Below are 23,504 nucleotides of genomic sequence, written 5' to 3'. Positions count from 1 at the left end.
ATGAATCCTATGTACTCAATTTTGATATGAGGACAATTAATGACAATGAAGGTCATGGGGGGGAGGAAAAGCAGAGAGAGGGAAGGAGGGAGAGGGGTGAAGCCTTGGTGTGTGCCATACCTTCTGGGGGCAAGACATGATTGCAAGAGGGACTTTACCTAACAAATGCAATCAGTGTAACCTGGCTTATTGTACCCTCAGTGAATCCCCAACAATAAAAATAATAATAATAATACACAGGAGGGGAAGAGGCAAGATGGCCAACTGAAGCCAGCTTTCAGCAGAGGCTTCCGTCCAGAGGGAGAAATAATGGGCGGAACCAACCCAATAAAGGGGAAGATCGGGAGCTGAGCCGAGAGAGAGGATTGATAGGTTTACATCACCACTGCTGTGGCAAGCTGGGATTCCAAGGAAACAAACTTCAGGTACAAAATCCATCCCAAAGAGGACAGGAATCCTTCTCCTCCCCCCATTAGGAGAGCGGCTTGAGGTGAGTAGTGAACAGAGGACCTTTAATTTCACCAAAGGTGAGAGAGCAACTGAGGGCCAGGACTCCCTCCACAGAGAGATACCAATGCAAACCCAGGCAGTCTCTTGCCTGGGACAAAGTTAAACTAATATTCTCCCTACCTTCCTGAACTGTCAATCCACCCTTCCCCTTCTCCTGGCAGTCTGGAAGATTACCCCCTGGAGAATCTGGAGTGTCTGCCATATTTTTTGCTAGGGCAGGGCATCTTATGGGCTGTGGGGCAGTTGCACTGAAACTATAACTTAAATGGAGGCAATCACAAGGAGAGAGATATTTGCTCCATGTTGGAAAGAGCATAGGGCAGGACCTGGCCACTGACCACCAGGGACTGTGGCAGTGCCCCCAGGCACCCTGTGTGCTTCTGCTACCTGCAGGGCAGCACCACCCTCTAACTCCCCAGCTCCCCACCTGGGTCCTGCAACCTGTGTGGCTGACAGCTCCACCCTCCCGCTCCTTGCCTGGCTCCTGCAACATGTGCACAGCAGTACCCCAGATCAGCGGCATCACCCCTGACACTGGCAGCACCACCCCTGACAGTGGTGGTGTCTCCACGGTTCCTCCCACTGGGGTCAAACTTGGAAGAGACACCTCCCCAATTCTGTGGAACTTGGAGGGAAGCTGACCTGACCTGCAGAGGTTCCAGAGGTGGAGTGTGGCCAAGGCAGAGGCGTGGTCTCTGAGGGAGAGAACCATACCCCTTGACAGTAACCCCTGGCTGGATATAGATGCAGGTGGACCACTCCTCAGTTTCCAATGATCACTGGAGTGAATCAGGCCTGAACTCCTCCTGCCTACAGGTCACACAGTGAAAGTGAGACAGCCCATTCGGGGAGGCATTGTCTCCTCTTTGACTTAGGTGCAAATCTCTGGTGTACTTGAGTATTAGAGAGAGATTGGCTGCAGTCCTGCGGGGGTTGGGGGTGACTGGGAGTGACAGTGATACAAAGTAGGAAAAGAGGCACCAGCCCTCCTGGAATAATTCTTTTGCTGGGCTGGCTTTTATGACTCAAAGGACCACCAGAGTGAGTCACACTTGAGCTGTCAGTGGACCCCTGCTGTCCAGTTGCTGGAGACCTTTTGAACGCTCCCACTTGATCTGTGCTTGTGCTGACTGGGACAGTTGGTTTGGCACTCTTGATCTGGGCTGATCACCTGGGGACTCTCCAAGGTTATACCCTGGTTGTGTTGTAGAGGGAGGGTCTGATTCTCCTCTCCCAGTTATTGCCAGTGGGGGACAGGGGGTCTTATTGTTTGTATTCCTCCACAGCTGAGATTTCAACCCAAAGTCACTGATCCACTGGGATTGGTCAGAGTCTAGCTAAATACAAGACAGACTCACCTAGCCCCATCATACCAAGTGGGTCTCCAGAGTCTCAGGCTATAGTACTGAATGGGGCTTTTTCTTAGGGGAAAAGCTGGAGTCATCAGTCCCAGCACTCTGGTAAAGGGCTGGTTAATTAAATCTCCAGGAGCCCTCAATTTAATTCCACCTTACCAGCCTCACTAAACAAATGGTGAAAAATAACCATGGGGCAGAATCAGTGGAAAACTGGGGCAATGTGAATAACCAGAGTAGATCAACTTTCCAAAGGTACAACAAAGGAGATGCAACAGAAGATCCCATTCATAAATAAATGGCTGAGATGTCAGAAATTGAGTTCAGAATTTGGATAGCAAATAAGATCAACAGAATTAAAGTAAAAATGGAAGTAGAAGTTCAAGGAATAATTCAAAAGTTGTCTCAAGAATTCAATGAATTCAAAGATAAAATCACCAAACATTTTGATAAATTGAGGCAATAATTTTCATCCCTCAAAGACCTGAGAAATACAGTAGAATCCCTCAGTAATAGGATGGATCAGGCACAAGAAAGGATCTCAGAAATTGAAGACAAAGCTTTTGAACACTCCCAAACACTCAAAGATGAAGAGAAATGGAAAGCAAAGACAGATCATTCCCTGAGAGAGTTGTGGGACCACTCTAAGAAAGCAAACATTCACCTTATTGGAATTCCTGAAAGTGATGAGAATGATGTGAAAGGTACAGATGCTCTACTCCAAGATATTTTAGAGGAAAACTTCCCAAACATGGCAAGAGATACTGAAATTCAGATAGCAGACAGTTTCAGAACCCCAGCATGACTCAATCCAGATAAAGCATCCCCTAGACACGTTGTAATTAACTTGACCAAAGTTAATATAAAAGAGAAAATCCTGTAAGCAGCCAGATGTAAGAAAACAATAACCTACAAGGGGAAGAATATTAGAATGACTTCAGATCTTTCTGCTGAAAGTTTTCAAGCCAGAAGAGGATGGTCATCGACCTTCAATCTTCTAAAACAAAACAACTTTCAGGTCAGGATCCTGTATACAGCTAAATTGAGTTTCATTTATGATGGAGAAATCAAATACTTTAATGACATCCACACGTTGAAGAAATTTGCCGTAACTAAACCAGCTCTTCAAGATAGTCTTAGACCCATCCTCCATAATGACCACCACAATGCTCTACAACCAAAGTAAACTCACTCAAAATTATTGATCAAAGCCCAATTTCCACAGTGGCAAAATGATTAAAAACATCCACTGATCTTTTTAAAAACTTGACACCTCAAATACTACCAGGCTTATCAATATTCTCTATTAACATGAATGGCTTAAATTGTCTGCTAAAGAGGCACAGGTTGACTGACTGGATACAAAAACTCAGGCCAGATATCTGCTGCATACAAGAATCTCATCTTATCTTAAAGGATAAATGCAGACTCAGGGTGAAGGGATGGACATCTATAATCCAAGCAAATGGAAAACAGAAAAAAGCAGGGGTTGCAATTTTATTTGTAGATACATTAAGCTTTAAACCAACAAAAGTAAGGAAAGACAAGGATAGTCACTTCATATTTGTTAAGGGAAACACTCAGTATGATGAGATATCAATTATTAGCTTTTATGCACCCAACCAAATGCTCCTCAATTTATAAGCAAGACCCTAACAGACATGAACACTTTCATGTCTTCCAGCACCATAATAGTTGGAGATTTTAGCACTCCTTTGGCAGTGTTGGATAGATCCTCCAAGAAGAAACTAAGCAAATAAATTTTACACTTAAAAACTTCACCATACAACAATTGAATTTAACAGTCATCTACAGAACAATTCATCCTAATAAAACTGAATACACATTCTTCTCATCAGCCCATGGAACATCCTCCAAAATTGATCACATCTTAGGTCACAAGTCTAACCTCAGCAAATTTAAAAGAATAGAAATTATTCCTTGTATTTTCTCAGGACATCACGGAATAAAAGTTGAACTCACAAATAACAGGAATCTGCATATTCATACAAAGACATGGAAACTAACATTATGCTGAGTGATAGCTGGGTCATAGATGAGATTAAAAAGAAATTACCAAACTTTTGGAACATAATGATAATGAAGACACGTATTATCAGAACCTCTGGGATACTGCAAAGGTAGTCCTAAAAGGAAAATTTATAGCGTTGCAAACCTTCCTTAAGAGAATGGAAAGAAAGGAAGTCAACAACTTAATGGGACACCTCAAGCAACTGGAACAGGAAGAACACTCCAACCCCAAACCCAGCAGAAGAAAAGAAATACCCAATAGTAGAGCTGAATTAAATGAAATAAAAGAAGAAAGAATTGTTTAAGGATCAATGAATCAAAAAGTTGGTTCTTTGAAAAGTTTAACAAAATTGATAAACCCTTGGCTAGCCTAACCAGAAATAGAAAATTAAAATTCTTAATTTCATCAATCAGAAATTACAAAGGCTAAATAACAGCAGACACCTCAGAAATTTATAAAATCCTTAATGAATGCTACAAAAAACTCTATTCTCAGAAATACAAAAATCTGAAAGAAATTGACCAATACTTGGTAGCATGCCACCTTCCTAGACTTACCCAGAAAGAATTAGAAATTTTCAACAGACATACATCAAGTACTGAAATAGCATTAACTATACAAAATCTCCCAAAAAGTAGAGTCTGGGACCCGACAGCTTCACATTGGAATTCTACCAAACTGTGAAAGAGGAACTAGTACCTATATTACTTATCCTTTTCCAAAGCATAGAAAAAGAAGGAATACCCCCAACACATTCTATGAAGCAAATATCATCCTGATCCTCAAAACAGGAAAAGACCCAACAAGAAAAGAAAATTATAGACCAATATCTTTAATGAATATAGATGCAAAAACATTCAATAAGATCCTAGCAAATAGAAAGCAGCTTCACTATACACTATAACCAAGTTGGTTTTATCCCAGGGTCTCAAAGCTGGTTTGATATATGTAAATCTATAAATATAATGCACCACATAAAAAAATAAAAAAAAACAAAGACCATATGGTTCTCTCGATGGATACAGCAAGAGCTTTTGATAATATCCAACATCCTTTTATGATCACAGCACTTAATAAAATAGGTATAGAAGGGACATTTCTTAAACTGATAGAAGCCATCAATAGCAAACCCACAGCCAACATTGTTTTGAATGGAGTTAAATTGAAATCATTGCCACTCAGATCAGGAACCAGGCAAGTTTGCCCATTGATTCCACTGCTTTTTTTAACATAGTAATGGAAGTCTTAGCCATCGCAATCAGGCAAGAGAAGGTGATCAAGGGCATCCACATAGGAACATAGGAGATCAAAATTTCACTCTTTGCAGATGATATGATTGTATACCTGGAAAACCCCAGGGATTCAACTACAAAACTCTTAGAAGTGATCAAGGAATACAGCAGTGTCTCAGGTTACAAAGTCAATACTCACAAATCTGTAGCCTTTATATGTACCAACAATAGTCAAGCTAAAAAAACAGTCAAGGACTCTATTCCTTTTAAAATAGTGCCAAAGATGAAATATTTGGGAGTTTACCTAAAAAAGGATGTGAAAGATCTGTTTAAAGAGAACTATGAAACTGAGAAAATAAATAGCTGAAGATGTTAACAAATGGAAAAACGTACCATGCTCATGGCTGGGAAGAATCAATATTGTTAAAATGTTCATAATACCCAAAACAATATGATTTTAATGCAATCCCTATTAAAGCACCACTGTCATACTTTAAAGACCTCAAAAAAATAACACTTTGTTTTATATGGAATCAGAAAAAACCTTGAATAGCCAAGACATTACTCAGAAATAAAAACAAAGCAGGAGGAATCACGCTACCAGACCTCAGACTGTACTATAAATGTATAGTGATCAAAACAGCATGGTACTGGCACAAAAACAGACACAGATGTATGGAACAGAATAGAGAACCAGGAGATGAACCCAGCTACTTACTGTCATTTGATCTTTGATAAGCCAATCAAAAACATTCAGTGGGGGAAAGACTCCCTATTTAACAAATGGTGCTGGGTTAACTGGTAACCTGTAGAAGATTGAAACTGGACCCACACCTTTCACTATTAACAAAGATAGACTCTCACTGGATAAAAGATTTAAACTTAAGAAATGAAACTATAAAAATACTAGAAGAAATTTCAGGGAAAATGCTTGAAGAAATTGGCCTGGGAGAATATTTTCTGAGGTCATATTTTATGACCCCTGAGCAATTGAAACAACACCAAAAATACATTACTGGGATCTGATCAAACTAAAAAGCTTCTGCACAGCCAAGAATACAGTAGGTAAAGCAAGCAGACCGCCCTCAGAATGGGAGAAGATATTTGCAGATTGTGTTTCAGACAAAGGTCTAATAACCAGAATCCACAGAGAACTCACATGTATTATCAAGAAAAGAACAAGTGATCCCATCTCAGTATGGGCAAGGGACTTGAATAGAAACTTCTCTGAAAAAGATATTTGCATGCCTACAGAGACATGAAAAAATGCTGATCATTCTTAATCATCAGAGAAATGCAAATCAAAACCACTTTGAGATACCATCTAACTCCAGTAAGATTAGCCCACATCACAAAATCTCAAAACCATAGATGTTGGCATGGATGTGGAGAAAACGGAACACTTTTACACTGCTGGTGGGAATGCCAACTAATATGTTCCTTTTGGAAAGAAGTTTGGAGATCACTTAGCGATCTAAAAATAGACCTGTCATTCAATCCTTCAATTCCTCTACTAGGTATATATCCAGAAGACCAAAAATCACTTTACAACAAAGATATTTGCACCAGAATGTTTATTGCAGCCCAATTCATAATTGCTAAATCATGGAAAAAGTCCAAGTGCCCATCGACCCACGAATGGATTAATAAATTGTAGTATATATAAATCATGGAATGTTATGCAGTGTAAAAAAAGATGGAGACTTTACCTCTTTTATGTTTTTATGGATGAAGGTGGAACATATTCTTCTTAGCAAAGTATCTCAAGAATGGACGAAAAGATATCCAATGTACTCAGCTCTACTGTGAAACCAATATATAAGCACCCACACTTGCATATGAAAGCTATAACCCAACTATAGCCCAAAATGAAGGGGAAAAAGGCGGGGGAGACTGGTGAATGGATGGTAATTGGTGGGACCACACCTATGGTGCATTTTACCAGTTTACATGTTAAATCTACTAAATGTATAATACAAATGTCTTAACACAATAATTAGGAAACTGCAGTGAAGTCTATGTTAACCAGTTTGATAGAAGTATTTCAAATTGTACATAAAACCAGCACATTGTATCCCATAATGGCATTAATGTACAAAGCTATGATTTATTAAAAAACAATTCACAATATAGTTTACCTATTAAATAAAGTTTACCTCTAGATGATAAAAAAAAGAAAAATAATACACTGAAAGCCACATACCACCATAAAAGTGAATCCAGGCATGTGTACAAATAGTGAGAACATACATGTGTTTATTTTGCGTGACACATTGCCACATGACATTGTCATACACAAAGTTCATGAGAACCACACAATTATAAATCACATAAATCACAAAAAAAATCTCATAATGTTTTAAGTAAGTTTATAATTTTGTGTTGGGCTGCATTTATAGCCATCCTGGGCCACATGTAGCCTGTGGGCCATGGGTTGGACATCCCTTGTTTAGAAAAACAGCCCAGGCTTTTTAGCTGACTTAAAGCAAAAGCAGACAAATCATCTGTGGAGTGAAAATCTCCTTAATTTCTCTTCTCTAGCCCCTCTATATGAGATGTTCATGACGCTTGCCAGGGGAGTTGAGGAGGTTAACTTCAGACAAGTGTTCTTTGTTCTCTTGAGGTAAATTGTATAGGGAAGAAGGAGACTTGGTCAGGGAAGGGTAGTATTGAAAACCTAAAACACAACCCATTAGTTTTGAGAGTTTAATTATTAATGATTATTTAAAATCCCAGGGTGGGTAATGAAAAATGCTACAGTTATAGTTAGTGGTATCACTCAAGGAAGGGGTATGGGGATGTGATATTTCTCTCGCATCTCTAGGACAGTGTCCAAAGGTCATTATTAAGTAGACATTGACTATGTGAAAACCTCTGTGGGGAATGCAGACACGAATAGGATCCCTATCTCCTTGCCGCATACTGGTTTATAGTGTATTAGATGAAGAGTGATATAGGAAAAATGGAATGCAAATTACTGTTAACTGTTCTAAATGGTACAAGATGCTGAGAATAGGTAATACTATTCTGTAATGATTCAGCGAGTGAGATTATTACAGTGTAGGAGATAAATGTTTATTTTTCCAGGATAATTATTTTTAATGGCAACTGAGCTTATACTAACAATAGACTGCATTCCTTTGAGAAAAGGATAATTATCTATATCCTAAGTAAGGATTGAATGGGTTGCTAGAATTTTAACATTAAAGTATACAGAGGAATTAAAATTATAGGTTTATGCTCACACATATTTGTAAGTTTGTGTTAGACTTTTTGCCATTCAATATTTTCTTTATAATGTAATGATATATGAAGATGACACTAAACGACATATGAGAACTATATTTTCTTTATACCCAGTTTGAAGGGGAGAGATTTTCCATTTCAGCATGACTGAGCTCTTAAGGCAGAGCCTTAAAAACCCAACAGTTTAAAGAAAAAGAAGGGACCCTGTAAGAGAGCCAAAGTTGTGTACACTATCTGGAGCTTTCCAAAGACATCCATGTATTCTTGCCATATGTTATTAATAGCACCTATCTAGGGAACAACCTATTGGCAAACTGTCCAAGGGGGCTGACCAGTTCAAATATAGAGTATTCTTCATTAGGAACATAATACAATGTTAATCAAAAGTTAATTATTCTGTGTTTTAAAAACCCGATTTGAAAAATAAATTTTAAGTAAATTCACCCCACTTTGATTCAATTGTTTTAAACTAATTTTCTATTTAACATACTATCTAGTAACATAAAAAATTTTCTTTTTAAAAAAAGCTCAAAAAGCTCAATTTAAAATGTATTAAATTCTGAAGTGATGGGATTTCAAAATAAATAAAGGATTCTAAGCCTTTGCTTTTCCCATGTTCAGGCTGGTTAGATTATTGACCCAGATTGTACCAAATTTGTTCATATTCAGGCATAGCACATTGAGCATTCACATATACCTACATCAAGTCATCAGGATTTTCTGAATTCTATTCCTTTTTTTATTATTAAATCATAACTGTATACATTGATATGATCATGGGGCATCATACACTCGCTTCATAGACCATTTGACACATTTTTATTCTTTATTCTTTTAATTAACATTTATACTTACAAAGATTTTGGCTTATTCTGCACTGAAACTAGTTTTTTCTTTAGATTCAAATCCATGGTATATGCTATTTGAAACCTGTTTGTTTTTTTTTTAATTGTTATGGGAAGATAGTATATTTACAGGGTATATGTGATGTTTTGGTATAGACATGCAATGTGAATTAATCAAATCAGAGTAATTTGGGTATCCATCACCTCAGGCATTTATCATTTCTTTATATTAGGGACATTTCAAGCCCACTCTTTTACTTAAAGTATACCCTAACTTATTGTTGATTATAGTCACTTTGTTGTGTTGCCAAATATTGTTCATTCTATTCAATTGTATTTTGTTTTTTTTCCACCTACAATGGATCAGCACCCTCTTCTTTTTTCTTTTTCTTTTTTATTTCTTTCTTTTCTTTTTTTTTTTTTTGAGACAGAGTCTCAAGCTGTCACCCTGATAGAGTGCCATGGCATCATAGCTTACAGCAACCTCCAACTCTTGGGCTTAAGCAATTCTCTTGCCTCAGTTATTTTATTTTTAATAGAGATTGGGTCTCACTCTTCCTCAGGCTGGTCTTGAACTCATGAGCTCAAGTAATCTGCCCTCTGAGGCCTCCCAGAACACTCTTCTTTTTCACCACTTATTTGGAAAAAACACATTTTCACACACATACATATTTATAGACAGACAATGTATTAATCCATTTAAATAAGAAATCTCTGTGCCTTTCTTAAAAGCTTTGGGTTTATTTTTTCACTTTCAATGTCTAATTTAATCTTTCCTCTCATAAGGTTCTTATAAGAACCTGAGCTGGTAGTTACATATTACAATTTTCCCCCAAGATGACTGCTCTCTGATAGTCTGACCCTTTCATTTTGTATTTGCATTGCTGCTCTTGTTTTCCTTTATTCACAGTGATCTGCTCATCTTTTCTCTGGTGTTTGAAGTTATGCCTTTGTAAATGAAAAAGGATCTTGGAAAAAGTACAGAAATGGTAGGAAAAATACAGAAATGGTAGGAATAAAGGGGAGAAGGACAAGACAGTAAAGGGATTCTTATTGTACTCCATTATCCTTCTGTTGGAGTTGCTGAACTATAGATTTTGTGACAAAAGTGGGAAAGAGAAAAATTATAATTATATATAGTCTGCTTCTGTTAGGAGGTAATTAATATTTATTTACATCTTGAGTAGATAAAAAGGAAATCTGGTCAGTGTAAGAGAGATCAAAGAGATAGTTCTTAATGTTTGCTGGTATATAAAACTATTGGAATGTGTAGAAGATTAGAGGGAAATTAATGTCTGTACTGCCTAGACCTATTATATGTTGCCTTTCCTAGATAATTGTGCAAAATTCATTCCCAGCATATGCAGGTGTGTTAATCATGAGTGATTTAGTTTTAGATGAATAAGAGAAGTTAAGGCCCCTAATGAGGACTGTTGGCTGTGAATCTTATAGCAGAAATGAAGAAAGAGATATTAGATGAAAGAAGAGTTCAAGTGTGGTAGTAAAGATGAGATTTTCTTTTCCATTTTAAAACTGGGATGACAAAATCTCAAAGTAACACTCCTTTTAGGCAGTGGCTTGTTGCCCTAAGTGACTTCAACTTAATTTATTCTTTCACAGTTGCCTTGTAGGCTGGAAGACCACTAAAACTAGAAGCAATTGTAATCTATTTTATCTGTGAGACAGAGGTATTTAAAGTGTGCTGTTTGGAGGAAGAAATCATATATCAAGAATCAAGAGACCAATCTAAAATTGTATAGCAAGTTCATAACATTTCTTCTATGCCAATTCCAACCTACACTTCTACTTTCTTTCTTTCTTTCTTTCTTTTTTTTTTTTTATTGTTGGGGATTCATTGAGGGTACAATAAGCCAGGTTACACTGATTGCATTTCTTAGGTAAAGTCCCTCTTGCAATCATGTCTTGCCCCCAGAAGGTGTGGCACACACCAAGGCCCCACCCCTATCCCTCCTTCCCTCTTTCTGCTTTTCCAACCCCCGGACCTTAATTGTCCTCATATCAAAATTGAGTACATAGGATTCATGCTTCTCTATTCTTGTGATGCTTTACTAAGAATAATGTCTTTCACTTCCATCCAGGTTAGTATGAAGGATGTAAAGTCTCCATTTTTTTAAATAGCTGAATAGTATTCCATGGTATACATATACCACAGCTTGTTAATCCATTCCTGGGTTGGTGGGCATTTAGGCTGTTTCCACATTTTGGAGATTGTAAATTGAGCTACAATAAACAGTCTAGTACAAGTGTCCTTATGATAAAAGGAATTTTTTCCTTCTGGGTAGATGCCCAGTAATGGGATTGCAGGATCAAATGGGAGGTCTAGCTTGAGTGCTTTGAGGTTTCTCCATACTTCCTTCCAGAAAGGTTGTACTAGTTTGCAGTCCCACCAGCAGTGTAAAAGTGTTCCCTTCTCTCCACATCCACGCCAGCATCTTCAGTTTTGAGATTTTGTGATGTGGGCCATTCTCACTGGGGTTAGATGGTATCTCAGGGTTGTTTTCATTTGCATTTCTCTAATATATTGGGATGATGAACATTTTTTCATATGTTTGTTAGCCATTCATTTGTCTTCTTTAGAGAAGGTTCTATTCATGATTCTTGCCCATTGATACATGGGATTGTTGGCTTTTTTCATGTGGATTAATTTGAGTTCTCTATAGATCCTAGTTATCAAGCTTTTGTCTGATTGAAAATATGCAAATATCCTTTCCCATTGTGTAGGTTGTCTCTTTGCTTTGGTGGTTGTCTCCTTGGCTGTACAGAAGCTTTTCAGTTTAATGAAGTCCCATTTGTTTATTTTTGTTGTTGTTGCAATTGCCAAGGCAGTCTTCTTCATGAAGTCTTTCCCCAGGCCAATATCTTCCAGTGTTTTTCCTATGCTTTCTTTGAAGATTTTTATTGTTTCATGCCTTAAATTTAAGTCCTTTATCCATCTGGAATCAATTTTTGTGAGTGAGGAAAGGTGTGGGTCCAGTTTCAGTCTTCTACATGTGTATATCCAGTTTTCCCAACACCATTTATTGAATAGGGAGTCTTTCCCCCAAGGTATGTTCTTGTTTTGTTTATCAAAGATTAGGTGGTTGTAAGATGTTAGTTTCATTTCCTGGTTTTCTATTGAATTCCAAATCTCTATGTCTCTATTTTTGTGCCACTACCATGCTGTCTTGACCACTATGGCTTTGTAGTTACAGCCTAAGATCTGGCATGGTGATACCCCCAGCTTTATTTTTATCACTAAGAACTACCTTAGCTATACAGGTTTTTTTCTGGTTCCATACAAAACGCAGAATCATTTTTTCCATGTCTTGAAAGTACAATGTTGATCTTTTAATAGGAATGGCATTGAATAGGTAGAATGCTTTGGGAAGTATAGACATTTTAACAATGTTGATTCTTTCCAGCCATGAGCATGGAATGTTCTTCCATTTGTTAAAATCCTCTGCTATTTCCTTTCTGAGGATTTCATAATTTTCTTTTTTTTTTTTGGATTTCATAATTTTCTTTATAGAGGTCCTTCACCTCCTTCGTTAGGTATATTCCTAGGTATTTCATTTTCTTTGAAACTATGGTGAAGGGAGTTGCGTCCTTAATTAGCTTCTCATCTTCACTATTATTGGCGTATACAAAGGCTACTGACTTGTGGACATTGATTTTATATCCTGAAACATTACTGTATTTTTTGATGACTTCTAGGAATCTTGTGGTTGAGTCTTTGGGGTTCTCTAACTATAAGATCATATCATCAGCAAAGAGGGAGAGTTTGACATCCTCTGCTCCCATTTGGATTCCCTTTATTTCCTTGTCTTGCCTAATTGTATTGGCTAGAAATTCCAGCACTATATTGAATAGTAAAGGTGACAGAGGACAACTTGGTCTGGTTTCAGTTTTAAAAGAAAAAGCTTTCAGTTTTACTACATTCAGTAAAATATTAGCTGCAGGTTTGTCTTAGATAGCTTCAATCAGTTTTAGAAATGTGCCACCTATGCCTATACTCTGCAGTGTTCTAGTTAGAAAAGGATGCTGGATTTTATCAAATGCTTTTTCTGCATCTATTGAGAGGATCATACAATCTTTATTTTTGCCTCTGTTAATATGGTGGATAATGTTTATGGACTTGCATATGTTAAACCAGCCTTGCATCCCTGGGATGAAACCTACTTGATCAGGATGTATGACTTTTTTGATGATAAGCTGTAATCTATTGGATAGGATTTTGTTGAGAATTTTTGCATCTATATTCGTGAGTGAGATTGGTCTGAAATTCTCCTTTTGGGTTGCATATTTTCCTGGTTTTGGTATTAGGGTGATGTTTGCTTCATGGAATGTGTTGCGGAAGATTCCTTCTTCCTCGATCTTTTGGAATAATTTCTGCAGTACAGGAATAACCTCTTCCTTGAAGGTTTGATAGAATTCTGGTGTGAAGCCATCTGGACCAGGGCATTTTTTGGTTGGAAGATTTTTTATTGTTTCTTTGATCTCAGTGCTTGAAATTGGTCTATTCAGGAGCTCTATTTCTTCCTGGCTAAGTCTAGGGAGAGAGTGTGATTCCAAATATTGATCCATTTCCTTCACATTGTCAAATTTCTGGGCATAGAGTTTCTGGTAGTATTCAGAGATGATCTCTTGTATCTCTGTGGGATCAGTTGTTATTTCCCCTTTATCATTTCTGATTCAGGTTACTAGAGATTTTACTTTTCTATTTCTCATTAGTCTAGCCAATGGTTTATCTATTTTGTTAATTTATTCAAAAAACCATCTCCTTGTTTCATTAATTTTCTGAATGATTCTTTTGTTTTCAATTTCATTGATCTCTGATTTGATTGTGGAGATTTCTTTTCTTCTACTGACATTAGGCTTAGATTGTTCTTCTTTTTCCAACTCCATAAGATGGCTTGTGAGTTTGTTGATTTTCTCTCTTTCTGTTTTTCGAATGTAGGCATCTAAAGCGATAAATTTTCCTCTCAAAACTGCTTTTGCAGTATCCCACAGGTTTTGGTAGCTTGTGTCTTCTTTGTTGTTATGCTCAAGGAAGTTAATAATTTCCTGTTTTATTCCTTCCTGCACCCATCTGTTATTCAACAGGAGATTGTTTAATTTCCATGTCTTTGGGTGGGGTTGAATGCTTTTGTTAGAGTTGAATTCTACCCTTAGTGCCTTATGGTTTGATAAAATAAAAGGTAAAATTTCAATTCTTTTGATTCTGTTGATATTTGTTTTGTGTCCCAGGATATGATCAATTTCAGAGAATGTTCCATGGGGTGGTGAGAAGAACATGTATTGTCTTTGGGATAGAGTGTTCTGTATGCATCTATCAAGCAAAGTTGTTATAGCGTCTCACTTAAATCTCTTATATCTTTCTTTAATTTATGTTTAGAGGATCTGTCCATCTCTGTCACAGGAGTGTTAAGGTCCCCTGTTATTATGGTATTATCGGATATCATATTGCTCAGACTGAGTAAGGTCTGTTTCAAGAATCTGGGAGCATTTGAATTGGGTGCATAAATATTTAGAATTGAAATGTCTTCTTGTTATATTTTACCCTTGACCAGTATAAAGTGACCATCCTTGTATTTTTTGACTTTAGTTGCTTTAAATCCACATGTATCTGAAAATAAGATCGCAATTCCTCTTTTCTTCTGAATTCCATTTGCCTGAAAAATTGTCTTCCAACCCTTGACTTGGAGCTTTAATTTGTCTTTTGAAGCCAGGTGTGTTTTTTGCAGACAGCAAATGGATGGCTTGTGTTTTTTTATCTAGTCAGCTAATCTATGTCTCTTCAGTGGGGAATTCAAGCCATTAACATTTATTGAGATAATTGATAAGTGTGGTAGTGTTCTATTCATCTTATTTTGTGAGAGTCCATTGCTTAGTTTTATCTTTTGCATCAGTGTGGAGGTTAGGTTCTGTCCTTTAGTTTCTGAGTTTTTACTTTGCTGCTGATCTATTGTGAGGGTCAGTGTGTAGAACAGGTTGAAGTATTTCCTGTAGAGCTGGTCTTGTTGTGGTGAATTTCCTCAATGTTTTTATATCTATAAATGATTTTATTTCTCCGTCAATTTTAAAGCTTAACTTAGCAGGGTAAAGAATTCTGGGCTGGAAATTGTTCTGTTGCAATAGATTAAAGGTAGATGACCATTGTCTTCTTGCTTGGAAAGTTTCATTAGAGAAGTCTGCGGTCACTCTGATGGATTTGCCCCTGTAGGTCAACTGGCGCTTATTCCTGGCAGCTTGCAGAATCTTTTCTTTTGTCTTGACTTTGGACAGGTTCATCACAATGTGTCTTGGAGAAGCTCGGTTAGAGTTGAGGCGACCTGGGGTCCGATATCCCTCTGAAAGCAGTGTGTCAGAATCTTTGGTGATATTTGGGAAATTTTCTTTTATAATATTCTCTAGTATAGTTTCCATTCCTCTGGGGCATTCTTCTTCCCCTTCTGGGATTCCTATAACTCATATGTTTTAACGCTTCATAAAGTCCCATAATTCTGACAGTGAACGTTCTGCTTTCTCTCTCTTCTTTTCTGCCTCTTTTACTATCTGAGTTATCTCAAGAAGTTTGTCTTCTACCTCTGAAATTCTTTCTTCTGCATGGTCTAACCTGTTGCTGATACTTTCCATTTCATCTTTAAGTTCCCTAATTGACTGGTTCAGTTCCTTCAGCTCTGCTATATCCTTTCTATATTCTTCATATCTTTCATCTCTTCTTTGATTCTGTTTTTGGATTTCCTTTGGTTATTTTCCACTTTATTAGCAGTTTCCTTCGTTGTTTCCATCATTTCCTTCATTGTTTTCATCATGTGTATTCTAAATTTCCTTTCTGTCATTCCTAACATTCATTTATTGGTGGAATCCTCTGCAGTAGCTACCTCATGGTCCCTTGGAGGAGTTGTTCTGGACTGGTTCTTCATGTTGACTGGAGTTTTCTGCTGATTCTTCCTCATAAGTTATTTCTTTTATCTGTTTCCTTGCCCTGATTTTCTTTTCACTTCCTCTTGCTCTTTAATTTCCTGTGCCTGTGCACCAAGGTTTCAATGAGTCCTTTTGGTGTAGGACCAGAAAGATGAGAAGGTTAAAAAGCAAGAAGGGATGAAAGAAAGAAGGAAAGAACAAAAATAAAATAGAGAAAGGAGAGGGGATGGGTAAAAGGACTATTGACAAAAAGAACAGAGGTACAGAATGAGGGAGACCGAGCAATATAGGTGTACAGTAGGTTACTTTGACCCAACCTTAAAAAATCCCAACCTCTGGGGTGCCCGGTTGGGTGGTTCCCTTGAGGTCAGCAACTCTTGGCTAACCTGATCAGACACAGTACCCAACCTCCACCAAGTAGAGAGGAAAGACAAAAATGCTATAAATCAAACCAAAACAAGCAAACAGAAAACTTTATAGGATAAAATTGGGTGAAAAACCAAATAATATGGGTAGAAACCCTAGCAAAAATGAAGTTCTAGTTATTAGAAAAGGCAGGAATGGTAAATTGTATTTATACTAGAAAACTGGAGAAAGAAAAGAAAAAATCTGTATGGAACAGGTTGAAATTAAAAAACAAAACAACAATAGCAACATCAAAATAGACAAAAAACAAACAAAATAAAAAACAACCAAAAACAAAGCAGTATATATGTCTTGTTGAATATTGTCTGGGCAACACGTGGTCTTCTGGGGTATGAGATGTTAATTACAATGCTGATACGACTGGAGGCGTCTGCTGATTTCTCAAACCCCACAGGGTAGACACCCTAAGTCTCTCTTCAGCCCTCTTAAAAGGCACTTTAAGCTTCTAAACTTGCTAAGCAGTAGCTTTCCCAGGAAAGTGTTTGTTGCTGGAATCACTGCTGAAGTGGCTATCCACTTACCCAGTGTGCCAAAACCGGTCTCACTCTGCCCCTGAGGTTTTTGGCTGTAAGGTGGCTCAGACCACGCCTTTAGGCTGCTCAGTCACTAGGACTAGGTCCTGGCTGATCCTTGCTCTGTTACCCCTAGGGCAGACTTTGTTGGGGCAATTCTCTCACAGTGGCTTTCTGCAGCCCTCATTCAAACACTATTAGCTATGTCCAACCGGCTCAACGGCTCAGTCTGGGGTCCCAGACAACGCCCAAAGTTCTCCACACTCCCGCTCAAGCTCTCCCTAAGACAGTTCAACTGAGTGCCTAGTCCAAAAACACCAAAACAGTTCACAATTAAGGCCTTTCCGGTTGTAGTCTAGCTGCTACTGCACTTACTGGTGTCGGCGGGATTAGACCAATCGAATACACATGATTTCTTGCCAGTTTTCCACTGGTTTTGTCTTCCTCTTGGGGTCCAGAAGTCTCTTGCTGACTCCTTGTATCCTCAATGTGATGATTATAGACAGATCCCACCAACCAGAGATGCCTGGAATCTTATCTCCCCAGACTCATGGTGCCCAGATGCAAGGAAGCTGTACTCTGCCGCCATCTTGCTCTCCTCTCTACTTTCTTTCTTATTAAAAGTCTAGAGTAGGTGCTCACTTCAGCAGCACATATACTAAAATTGGAATGATACAGAGAAGATTAGCATGGCCCCTGTGGAAGGATGCCATGCAAAATTGTAAAGTGCACCTGATTTTTAAGATTATGAAGGAGAATTTCCCAAGCATGGCAAGAGATACAGAAATCCATAGTACATAGTTTCAGAACCCCAGCTTGTCTCAATCCAAATAAAGGATCTTCTAAACATGTTGTCATTAACTTTGCCAAAGTTAATATGAAGGAAAAAATCCTGCAAGCAGCCAGGCATAAGAAAAGCATTACCTATAAAGGAAAAAATACTAGGTTGACTGCAGATCTTTCGGATGAAACTTTTCATACCAGAAGATGATGGTCATCAAGCTTTAATCTTCTACAACAAAACAGCTTTCAGCTCAGGATCCTGTATCCAGCTAAACTAATTTTTATTAGTGATGGAGAATTCAAACACTTTTCTAGTATCCATATGTTGAGGAAATTTCCTATAACTAGACCAGCTCTCCAGAAAATACTCAGACCCATTTTCCATGACCAACACAATGGCCTGGCTCCAAAGTAAATTCACTCAGAATTTCAACAACAAATCCTAGATTCCATAATGGTGAAAGGGTTAAAAATATGCACTGAATCTGTGAAAAACAAGACAGCCAAAACACTACCATACCTATCAATTCTTTCAATTAATGTGAATGGCTTCAATTGTCCTCCAAAGAGGAACAGGTTAGCTGACTGGATACAAAAACTAAGTCCAGGTATCTGTTACCTACAAGAGACTCATCTTACTTCAGTGGATAAAGCAAGATTCAGGGTGATGGCACGGTCATCTATAATACAGGTAAATGGAAATTAAAGAAAAGGAGGGGTTGCAATCTTATTTGCTGATACAGTTGTATTTAAACCAACAAAAATAAGGAAAGACAAGGTTGGACACTACATATTTATCAAGGGAAACACTCAACATGAAGAGATTTCAATAATTAACATTTATATGCCTTACCTGAATTCTCCTAGATTTATAAAAAAAACCCTAATTGATCTGAACAATATGATAACTTCCTGCCCTATAATAGTTGGAGATTTTAACACCCCTTTGGCAGTTTAGGATAGATCCTCCAAGAAGAAACTAAACAAAGAAATAATGGACTTAAACTTGACCCTAGAACAAATGGACTTAACAGACACACAGAACATTTCATCCTAATAAAACTGAATACATATTCTTCTCATCAGCACATGGATCATCCTCAAAAACTGATCATATCTTATGACAGAAGTCTAAACTCAACAAATTTAAAAGAATATAAATTATTCCTTGTATCTTCTGAGACCATTGTGGAATAAAAGTTGAACTCAACAGCAACAGAAACCTTCATACTGAAACAAAGTCATGGAAACTAAATAACCTTAGACTGAATGATAGAGGGGTCAAAGACAAGATTAAGAAGGAAATTATCAGATTTTTGGAACAAAATGATAATGAAGACACAAACTATCAAAGCCTGTAGGATAATGTAAGGGCAGTCCTAAGAGAGAAATTTATAGCATTAGAAGCTTTTATCAAGAAAACAGAGAGCAAGTCAACAACTTAATGAGCCATCTCAAGCAACTGGAAAGGAAGAACAATCCAACCCCAAACCCAGCAGAAGAAAAGAAATAACCAAAATTAGAGCAGAAATAAATGAAATTGAAAACAAAAGAGTCATTCAGAAGACAGAACAGAAATTGTGTTTTTTTGTTTGTTTGTTTGTTTGTTTGTTTGTTTAGAGACAGAGTCTCACTTTGTCACCCTTGGTAAACTGCTGTAGCTTTAGACCTCACAGCAACCTTCAACTCCTGGCCTTAGGTGATTCTCTTGCCTCAGCCTCCCAAGTAGCTGGGACTACAGGAACCTGCCACAATGCCCAGTTATTTTTTGTTGCAGTTTGGCCAGGGCTGGGTTCGAACCTGCCACCCTTGGTATATGGGGCCAGCGCCCTACCTAGTGAGTCACAGGTGCTGCCCCCAAAAGTTGGTTCTTTGAAAAGATTAATGAAATCAATGAACCTTTGGCTAAACTAACTAGAAACAAAAAAGTAAAATCTCTAATAACTTTAATCAGAAATGATAAAGGGGAAATAACAACAGACATCACAAAAATTAAAAAATCCTCAATAATTACTACAAAAAACTCTATTCTCAGAAATATGAAAATCTGGAGGCTATGTGGACTAATACCTGGAAGCACGCCACCTTATTACAATCAACCAGAAAGAATTAGAAATTTTGAATAGACCTATAACGAGCACTGAAATATCCCCAAAGGAAAAGTCCAGGAGCAGAATCAGAATTCTACCAAACCTTCAAAGAGGAACCAGTACCTATATTACATAACCTTTTCCAAAACATATAAAAGGAAGGAATCCTCTCCAACACATTCTATTTTTTTTTTTTTTTGTAGAGACAGAGTCTCACTTTCTATGAAGCAAATATCACCCTAATCCCCAAACCAGGAAAGGACCCAATAAAGAAAGAAAACTATATACCAATATCATTAATGAATATAGATGCAAACATATTTAATAAGATCCTAGCTAACAGAATTCAATGACACATCAAAAAAATTATACACCATGATCAATTTGGTTTTATCCCAGGGTTACAAGGTTGGTTCAACATATGTAAATCTATAAATATAATACATCACATAAATATAATAAAAAAACAAAGACCATATGATTCTATCAATTGATGGAGAAAATGCTTTTGATAATATCCAGCATCCTTTCATGATGAGAACACTTAAGAAATAGGCTTAGATGGGACATTTCTTAAACTGATAGAGGCCATCTACAGTAAACCCACAGCCAATATCATATTGAATGAAGTAAAATTGAAAACATTTCCATTCAGATCTGGAACTGGAACTAGACAAGGATGCCCATTGTCACCACTGCTATTCAACATAGTTGAACTAGAAGTTTTAGACATCACTATTAGGCAAGAGAAGGGGATCGATTATATTGAAATGGGGTCAGGGGAGGTGAAATTCACCCTTACCAGATGACATGATTTTATATCTGGAAAACCCCAGGGACTAAATTACAAAGCTCTCAGAAGTGATCAAAGAATACTGCAGTGTCTCACGATACAAAATTAATACTTACACATCAGTAGCCTTTATATATACCAGCAATAGTCAACCAAAAAGATAGTCAAGGACTATTCCTTTCATAGTAGCATCAAAGAAGATGAAATACTTGGGAATTTATCTAACAAAGGTTGTGAAAGATCTATATAAAGAGAATTATGAAAGCCTGAGAAAAGAAATAGCAGATGTTAAAAAATGGTAAAACATACCATGCTCATGGCTGGGAAGAACCAATATTGTTAAAACATTCATACTACCCAAAGCAACCTACGGGTTTAATGAAATCTCTATCAAAGCACCAATGTCTTACTTTAAAGACTATGAAAAACAGTACTTCATTTTACATAGAATCGGGGGAGGGGGAATGAATAGCCAATACACTACTTAGAAATAAAAACGAATGTGGAGGCATTCATACTACCCGGTCTCAGGTTATACAACAAATATATAGTGATCAAAACACCATGGTGCTGGCATACAAATAGAGATGTAGATAATATGGAATAGAATAGAGAATCTAGAGATGAACCCAGCTACATATTGTCATTTGATTTTTGACAAGCCTAACAAAAACATGCATTGGGGAAAAGAATCCCTATTTAACAAATGGTGCTGGGAGAACTGACTAGCAACCTGTAGAGGACTGAAACTGGACCCACACCTCTCACAATTAACAAAAATTAATTTAAATGTAAGACATGAAACTATAAAAATACTAGAAGAGTGTGCAGGGAAAACACTTGAAGATATTGGCCTGGGAACATATTTTATTAGGAAGACTCCCCTGGCAATTGAAGCAGCACCAAAAATATATTACTGGGATTTGATCAAGCTACAAAGCTTCTGTACAGCTAAGGGTACTACAACAAAGGTAAACAGACAGCCTTCTGAATGGGAGAAGATTTTTGCATGTTATGATTCCAACAAGTTCTGATAACTAGAATCTACAGAGAATTTAATAAGCAAAGATCAAGCAACTTCATTTATTTATGGGCAAGGGACTTTAACAGAAACTTCTTTGAAAACGAGAGGTTAATGGCTAACAAATACATTAAAAAGGTCATTGTCATTAATCATCAGAGAAATACAAATCAAAGCCACTCTAAGATGTCACCTGACTCCAGTAAGATTAGCCCACGTCACAAAGTCCCAAAACTGCATATGTTGATGTGGATACAGGGAGAAGGGAACACTTCTACACTGCTGGTGGGAGTGCAAACTAATCTAGCCTTTTTGGAAAGAAGTATGGAGAATTCTCAAGGATCTAAAAGTTGACCTTCCATTTGATCCTGCAATTCCATTACTAGGTATCTACCCAGAAGATCAAAAATCATTTTACAACAAAGATATTTGCACCAGAATGTTTATTGAAGCCGAATTCTTAATTTCCAAGTCATATAAGTAGCCCAAATGCCCATCAATTCATTAATGGATTAACAAACTGTGGTATATGTATACCATGGAATATATTCAGCCATAAAAGAAGATGGAGACTTTACATCAGTTATGTTTACCTGATTAGAGTTGAAAGACATCCTTCTTAGTAAAGTATCACAACAATGGAACAGAAAGTATCCAATGTACTCAATATTATTATGAACCCAATATAGAAACACATTCTCTTATGAATGATAAAACACAAATATAGTCTAACAAGAGGGAGGCAGGGAGGAGCGAGGAGAATCAAGTTGGTTTTATCCCAGGGTTACAAGGTTGGTTCAACAAATGTAAATATGTTGAAGGTGTTTGGTGGGAGGAGGGAGGGCATTTGACAAGATCTCAATTGATGTGCACAATGCACGGGTATATTTCTAAACAACTAAGAGTAAACTGCAAATGTCTTACCACAAAAAATAAGTAAGTGAAGTAATGGATATATTAATCAGTTTGATTTAAGCATTCCATATTGTTTATCAAATCAACACATTGTACTTCATACATGTATACAGTTATGATTTAATAAAAAATATTTTTTTAAAGTCCAGAGTAGGTTCGTCAATTATATGGTAACCACTAAGAATGTTTTAACTTCTACTGGATACATGTAGCATAACATTAGAATTGAAATATTGGAATTGTTGTAGTACTTGGAACTTTGTGTGGTGTGTATTTCTACAACCACACTGATCATAACTCTCCATATACCTTCCACTTCAGTTTAAGTCCCATTTTCTTATCTTTCCTTATTAGAGATTATTAGCTATTTGCACTCCTCCCTGTCCTCCGTTTGTCTCATCCTAAACAAGTTAAAAACCTTTCCAATTAAAGAATGATTTTAAGTCCAAAAACCCTCCCATCTACCTTCTTTATACCACAACCTACTCTTGTCCATGATAAAAGATACAAATATCTTAAACCTATCTCCAACCCTTGCTGTTTGTCATTGTCTTTGTTTTCTTTCTATATCCTTAATTCCTTATTAAGATGTATGGAATATACTAGCTTTTCCACTACATAATCAAGAAACTATATGCACCAATTGTATGAAATATCTCTGTTTTCATCTGGCTGTCCACACATAAAGGCAACAAGAAAGGAGTGGAGAGGGATCCGTTATGATTTATTTCTGGTCTATATCCAGCAGTGTATTGGAACTGGTTTGTGTTTGCTCTTCATAAACAAATTGTGCACATTTCTTCCCAATTTCATGTTC

At 37.2% G+C, this 23,504-nt stretch overlaps 1 protein-coding gene and 1 non-coding gene across 2 annotated transcripts in view; both read left to right on the top strand.

Annotated features, from left to right (window-relative positions):
* The window catches only part of NEXMIF (neurite extension and migration factor), a 232,240-nt gene that overhangs the window by 87,988 nt on the left and 120,748 nt on the right, over positions 1–23,504 (top strand). The window lies entirely within an intron of this gene.
* On the top strand, positions 17,720–17,826 carry LOC128578693 (U6 spliceosomal RNA). The gene has a single exon (XR_008377833.1). It is a non-coding gene; the product is annotated as a U6 spliceosomal RNA (small nuclear RNA).

This window comes from Nycticebus coucang, chromosome X (assembly GCF_027406575.1).
Source record: "Nycticebus coucang isolate mNycCou1 chromosome X, mNycCou1.pri, whole genome shotgun sequence".
NCBI lineage: Eukaryota > Metazoa > Chordata > Mammalia > Primates > Lorisidae > Nycticebus > Nycticebus coucang.
Note: the sequence above shows the minus strand (reverse complement) of the source record. Positions and strands in the feature narration are given on the sequence as shown.